General features: G+C 39.4%; 1 pseudogene; it reads left to right on the forward strand.

The window, feature by feature from the left end:
* The first annotated feature begins 3,508 nt into the window (after positions 1 to 3,508).
* Positions 3,509 to 5,202, forward strand: LOC102471101 (elongation factor 1-alpha 1-like; annotated as a pseudogene).
* Positions 5,203 to 7,797: the final 2,595 nt, after the last annotated feature.

Genomic DNA, 7,797 nt, shown 5'->3' on the forward strand with positions numbered 1-7,797 from the left:
TGATATTTTTAAAGGATTGTTATCAGAATTAAATAACTGTTATGAGGAGCCAGCAGGTGGAGTGATGGTTAAGGCTCTGGACTCCTACATAGCCGACCATAGTTTGAGTCCTGGACCTGGCTGCTTGAAAATCATGCTGGGTGCATGTGCATGAGTGTCCCAAATCCCAGGAGGAGAATGAAAGAGAAGGGATTGTGACATGGCCACCCTCCTTGAGGGTTGTTGCTCACTTTCCAGCTCACTATCACTCTCTGCCTTTCTCTGGCAAGCACAAGTGTCCTATGGCAAAAGCTTAAAACAAAAACAAAGACAACAAACAAACAAACAGAAAGCATGCTATGAACTGGATGTTTGTGTTCTTCCCAAATTCATGCTGAATTTTTTTTTTTTTTTGAAGAGAGTTTTTTGCTATAGGGCACTTGTGCTCGCTGGAAAGGCAGAGAGAGACAGAGAGACAGAAAGAGAGAAATCACCCCCTGGGGGGATGGCCATGCCACAAGCCTTTCTCTTACATTCTCTTCTCGGGATCTTGGGCACTCACACACATGCGCCTGACATGAGTTTAATCCTCTGCATCTGGGACTTGAACTGCAATTGTCTACATGGGAGTCCAGCAAAGTAACCATTATACCATCTGTTGGTTCCCACGCTGCAATTCTAATCCCCAATGTGAGGTGGGACCTTTGAGGAAGTAGGTCATGAGGGTGGAGTCTTCATGAATGGAATCAGTGCTCTTATGACAGAGACCACTGGGAACTCTCTAGCTCTCTTTCTGCCGTGTGAAGACACAAGAGATTTCAGCAGTCTGCAACATGGGAGAGGATCTTTACCAGAACTCAGCCTTGAGTGCAGTCTGATTTCTTGCACTATTACAGAAGTAAATTTCTGTTGTTTAGAAGCCATATAGTCTATGGTACTCTGTTTTAGCACCTCAAACTGACTAAGACAATAATGTATGCAATTTGTTTAACAGTGCTTCATACACTGTTAAGTGCTTAATACATGTTATTAATTAGTAGTAATAATCATAATATTATTATTTATGATTGTCATGAATTTTGGGAAACATCATGAATTAATATGAATGAAAATGGGTTTATGAAAACAAATGCAACCTACAGGTAAGGAAATATGAATAAAAAGGAAGAAGTTAACAAACTATATGTGGAAGAGGAAAGCAGAGAATTAATAATCTTATCATGGAGATAGGGAGTCCTGATCTACCTTGCTTTGATTAGTGGCTGCATGTGTATGAGCCTAATTTCCTTTTGGTTAAAGGTTCATTTCCACAAGACTGCCCAGGATGTCAGGTAGAAAGAAAGGACTAACAAAAATGATTGAAGAAGAGTAGAGGTGAGGTTCTGAATTGTTGGATCATGATGAGAGATTTGGACATATTTTAGGGCAAGATGGGAAAAATCCTTGGGGCAGAGAGAACAATTAAGAGACTTTTGCAAGAGTCCAGACATGAGATGGTGATGGTTTGAAATAATAAGTAGCAATAGAAATGGAGGGAAAAAAAAAACAACTGAACAATACTGAGGAGGTCAAATTGGTCAGACTTGGTGATGAATTGAATGAGACAGAAAGAGGAGGAATCTGTGATCATGCCCAGTTTTTGGCCTTGACAGCTGGTTGATTGATATTGCCATCGCTGAATTTGACAACAGAGGAAGAGGTGCAAGTTTTGGGTGAACGTAGAGTTCAAATTTGAACTCACTGAGTTCGAGGATTCCATAATCCAAGTGGAGAAATCTGGTAGTTAGATATGTAAGAATCTATGCCATATGCTATTTAAGTATTATTTTAATGCTAATATCACATTAATGCTCTTTGTAATTTAAAAATTATTTCACTCTATTAGATTATATATAAGTCAGTAACTATCAGACAAATATATATAGGAAGCATGTGGTGATTCATAACTGATACAGAAAAGTATAGCTAAAAATGCTGTGTGGGCATCTATTAAGCAGGAAACTCATTGATCTGAATACAAACCCAGAGTACTTAGCAGTATGCTTTCTTTATCAATTCTTTTAAGGAAAGGAAATAGCACTTCATTTTAAGTCAAGATGTCATTTCCACTGTAATTGCAAATGATACATTGCTAACACACAAAGACAATTTATGATTTAAAAATAGACCTTGGGACCAGTAGATGGCATAACAGTTACGTTGCTGAACTCCCACATGGATGACCGTGGTTCAAGTCCCAGACCTGAAGGCTTGAAACTCACTCCAGGTGTGTGTGTGTGTGTGTGTGTGTGTGTGTGTGTGCCTAAAATCCCGAGAAGAAAATGGAGGAGAAGGGATTGCAGCATGGCTATTCCCCCTAGGGGGTAATTTCTTGCTTTCTGTTCTGTGTTTCTCTCTGACTCTCCAGCAAGCGCATGAGTCCTATAGCAAAACTCTCTCTCTCTTAAAGAAAACCAAAACCAAAACCAAAACAAAACATGAAGTTTACTATTTCACTGTTTGTGAGCCCTAGAGTTTTCTTTATGCAGCTTTAACTTTCAAAATCTTACATTTACCATCCAAAAGCCATGATAAAGTAGATATTTTGTCTGTGATATTGTCATTAATACTAGAACAAAATAAAATTACAAACTGTTAATCACCTGAGTGAGTTTTAATTTATAGAGGGACCTTAAAGAAAGAAACATTGGCCATTTAATATTACATATTTATTTACTGATCTAAAGAAATGAAGTGCTTGCCATTAAATCCTACAGTATATATTTGTCACAATTAGTAAAAAAAGAATTGAATCAGACCAGGCATAATTGGATGCCAGTTGTCCCTTGATCCATCACTAATGCTTCCAATCTGTTAAAGTCATGTTTGCCTTTCTCTGGTTTATGTTATGACTCAAATTTCCCACAGACTTATTATGAAAGCATTGCCAATAGAACTCACCACTGTTCAGTCCTACCTTAGTTACAGCACTAATGAACACTGGGGAAAAGGACACTGTATTATCTTGCCTACATTGGAAGACAAATAATCCCTAGTAAATTGAATGTAAATTATAGTTCAATCAGACAATCCCTGTTGCAGATTTTATCTGTCTTTTTTTTCACTCTAAATTTCAGTCCGAGTGGAACATGTGTGTATTATTTGCACTACAAATGTTTTCAAAGCCACTACTATAGGAATATTTTGGAATTTTTAATATTTGCTTTTTATTTGATATTAGAGATGACACATTTTCTTCCCCAATGTAGTTCAAACAACTATTTACCTGTGAAGTATATTTATGTAATATTCCTTGACAGAATGAACACATTTTAGATGAGTTTCAACTCTCCTGTCAGCAAATGTCATTATTTTATGGTATTAAGGAGAGAAAGGGAAGCCCACAGAGAAGGCAGCACAAAGGCCTAGCCTGAGAAGAAAACCATAATAGAGGTAAGTCAATAAGGCTGTTATATGTTCTAGCTTTTTCACAATGGGTTTGCTGCCAGAATTCAGGTGTCATGAAAACCACTGCTAAATCAAAGCCAAAATGGGAAAGAAGATTCACATCAACATTGTTGTTATTGGACACGTAGATTGTGGCAATCTACCACTACTGGCCATTCAATCTACAAATATGTTGGGGTCGACAAAAGACTCATCAAAAAAATTTGAAAAGGAGGGAACCAGCAGTTAGCATAATGGCTATGTCGCTGGACTCCCACGTAGTCGACCGCGGTTCGTGTCCCGGACCCGGTGGCTTAAAACTCACGCCGGGCGTGTGTGCGTGCGTGCCCAAGATCCCGAGAGGAGAATGGAGGAGAAGGGATTGCGGCGTGACCATCCCCCCGGGGGGTGATTTCTCGCTTTCTGTCTCTATGTCTCTCTCTGTCTGTCTGGCGAGCGCACGCGCCCTACAGTGAAAATCTCTCAAAAAAAAAATTTTGAAAAGGAGACTACTGAGTTGGGAAAGGGCTCCTTCAAATATGCCTGGATCTTGGATAAACTGAAAGCTGAAAGTGAGTGTAGTATCGCCATTGATATCTCCCTGTGGAAATTTGAGAACAGCAAGTATTATGTGACTATCATTGATGACCCAGGACACAGAGACATTATCAAAAACATGATTACAAGCACATCTCAGGCTGGCTATCCTGTTCTGATTGCTGCTTGTGGTGTTGATGAAATTGAAACTGGTATCTCCAAGAACAGGTAAACCCTTGAGCATGCCTTTCTGGCTTACACACAGGGTGTGAGACAACTAACTGTTGGTCTTAACAAAATGGATTCTACTGAGCCACCCTAGAGTCAGAAGAGATATGAGAAAATTAAAATGTAAATAAATAAGCACCTACATTAAGAAAATTGGCTACAATCCTGACACATAGCATCTGTGCCAATTTCTGGTTGGAATGGTGACAACATGTTGGAACCAAGTGCTAATATGTCATGGTTTAAGGGATGAAAAGTCACCTGGAAAGATGGCAATGACAGTGGAACTACACTGCTTGAAGCTCTAGATTGCATTCTGCCACCAACTTGTCCAACTGACAAGCCCTTGTGTTTGCCCCTCCAGGATGTGCATAAAATTGGTGGTATTGGCACAGTCCCTGTGGGCTCAGTGGAGACTGGTGTGTTCAAACCTGGTATGGTGTTCACCTTTGCACCAGTCAATGTGACAACTGAAGTAAAGTCCATTGAAATGCACCATGAAGCTCTGAGTGAAGCTCTTCCTGGGGACAATATGAGCTTAATGTCAAGAACGTGTCTGTCAAAGATGTTTGATGTGACAATGTTACTGGTGACAGCAAAAAATGACCCACTGGTGGAAGCAGCTGGCTTCACTGCTTAGGTGATTATCCTGACCCATTCAGGCCAAATCAGTGCTGGCTATGCCTCTGTACTGGATTGTCACACAGCTCACATTGCTTGCAAGTTTGCTGAGCTGAAAGAAAAGATTGATTGCCATTGTGGTAAAAAGCTGGAAGATGACCCTATGTTCTTGAAATCTGGTCATGCTGCCATTGTTCTTATGGGTCCTGGCAAGTCCATGTGTGTTGAGAGCTTCTCTGACTATCCTCCTCTGGGTCATTTTGCTGTTAATGATGTGAGACAGACAGTTACAGCGGATGTCATCAAAGCCATGGACAGCAAGGCTGCTGGAGATGGTAAGGTAACTGTCTGTCCAGAAAGCTCAGAAGGCTAAATGAATATCCCTAATTCCTGCCACCCTGGCCTTAATCAGTGGTGAAAAAACAGCCTCAGGGAACCAGCAATTAGCGTAATGGCTATGTCGCTGGACTCCCACGTAGTCGACCGTGGTTCGTGTCCCAGACCTGGTGGCTTAAAACTCACGCCGGGCGCGTGTACGTGCATGCCCAAGATCCCGAGAGGAGAATGGAGGAGAAGGGATTGTGGCGTGACCATCCCCCCTGGGGGGTGATTTCTTGCTTTCTATCTCTATGTCTCTCTCTGTCTGTCTGGCGAGCGCACGCGCCCTACCAAAAAAAAAAAAAAAAAAAAAAAAACCAGTCTCAGAACTGTTTGTCTCAATTGACCATTTAAGCTTAATAGTAAAAGACTGGTTAATGATAACAATGCATTGTAAAACCTTCAGAAGGAAAGGAAAATGTTTGTGGACTATTTTGTGTTTGTGTGTGTTGCAGTTTTAAGTTATTAGTTTTTATAATCAGTACTTTTTAATAGAACAACTTGACCAAAAACCTGTCACAGAATTTTGAGAACCATTAAAACAAAGTTTAATGAGAAACATGTATATTCTTTTGGTCAACAATGAGACTTCGTAGAAAAATATTCAGGCCAAAAATCAAGTTTGTAATCATTCTTGTATTAATAACCTGTTGGAACTTATAAAAAAATATTGTAATTTAGATCTTTGTTGGAAGTTGGAAGTGGGTTGGAAGTTAGGGTCATTATTTCTCACCTCTTTCTAAGGCAGAATCTTAACAGAAAAGCAGAATACCTGTTTACATATTTTCTTTAGAAGGCCAAATCCTGTAATAATGGCTTTGTGTTGTATATGAAATTTTATAGTTAATCAATATTAAGTAAATTTTTTGAACAAAAAAATAAATAAGGCTGCTATATGTTCCAGAATCCATGCTGACTATCAGGGGACCACTAGCCATGTGTGACTATCTAAATTTAAATTAATTAAAATTAAATAAAAATTTTAAATTCAGTTCCCTGGTTACACACTGGTTACATTTCAAGTATCAGATAAGCACATGTGGCTAGTGGCTACCATATTGGAATGTTCAGATATAGAACATTTCAATCATTGCGGGAAGTTCTACTAGACAGTGCTGATTTACATTTCTTTAAAAAAAAAAAAGGCCTGTTTTATGTAAATCAATTTTTATTTCAACCAAGGCAACTATTTTTCAATTAATTTTATTTTTGTTATTATCATTTTTAAAATTTGTGTAGAGAGAGAGGGAGTGGGAAAGGGAAAAAGGAAGTTGACAGATCAATGACTTGAACCACTGTCAGTCATGTGGAAGTTCAGAGCTTCAATCAACATGACACCTGCCGGACCCAAGACAACTTCTAAATATCTGATTTGTCAGGTTTTTGACATCAAGAGGCTCACAGTTGTTTTTTTTTTTTCCCCTTTTAGGGGTGGCTTGCCAGAGAAAAACGAGGAAAAGGCAAGGGCAGAAATCACCCCCCAGGGAGAATGCTCATGCCACAATCTCTTCTCCTCCATTCTCCTCTCAGGATTTTGGGCATGCATGTACACACACCTGGCATGTATTCAAGCCACTGGATTCAGGACTTGAACCATGGAGTCAGCCATGTAGAATTTAGTGCCTTAGGGACCAGCAGTTGGTGTAATGGCTATGTCGCTGGACTCCCATGTAGTCGACTACTGTTTGAGTCCCAGACCCAGTAGCTTAAATTCATGCCAGGTGAGTGTGCATGCATACCCAAGATCAGAGGAGAATGGAGGCGGGATTGTGGTGTCACCATACCCCCTGGGGGATGATTTCTTGCTTTCTGCCTCTCTGTCTCTCTCTGTCTTTCTGGTGAATGCATGTGCCCTATAGCAAAAACCTCTCAAAAAAAAAAAAGTATTTAGTGCCTTAAACACCATACCATACCATCTGCTGGCCATGGCTCACAAATTTAAAAATATTTCTTTGGCCAGATGTCCAGGAGTGGAGTTCTGAAAATGGTATGACAGACCATGAAACTCAAAACTGAGGGGAAAGATGAAGTTCTGTCTGAAGTGGCAGTGGTGTGCAGTGATAGTGCTGTAAAATTGATTATCTAGGAGATGACCAGAGATGTCCCGGGGAATATCCTAGGATGTATATTGGACTGGATCTCTTGGCACTAATGAACAAAGAACTCTTCTGTTGGGAGAAGGAAACAGAAGTGGGAGTATGGTTCAACTTTGCTTCTATATTTGCCAAATTTTTGTTTTTTATTATCAATTTTATAAAAAATATGTTTTTTTTCATTAAAAAATACATTCAATCACTATACATCACACTTAGCTTATAAAGTGAATTTTTCAACATGAATAAATTTCACACCAGTCTAGTTGCGGATACTATGCACGTTATCATCAACAGATAATAATCCATTTCTGTGTCCCATAAATATCTTGCCTCTCTATTTTTCTCCTTGATGTCTTTCCTCACACTCTCCTTCTCCCACCCTATTCCCACACTATCTGGTATCTATAACCATTTTCAATGTTTTTATATCCTCTAATCTTTCAGTTTAAGCCATAGAGTCAGACAGTCAGTATATATTAATGGAAATATACAATGTCTCTCCATCACAGCCTGGCTTGCTACACTCAGAAGT

Source organism: Tupaia chinensis, unplaced genomic scaffold (genome assembly GCF_000334495.1).
Source record: "Tupaia chinensis unplaced genomic scaffold, TupChi_1.0 Scaffold141861_1, whole genome shotgun sequence".
NCBI classification, from domain to species: domain Eukaryota; kingdom Metazoa; phylum Chordata; class Mammalia; order Scandentia; family Tupaiidae; genus Tupaia; species Tupaia belangeri.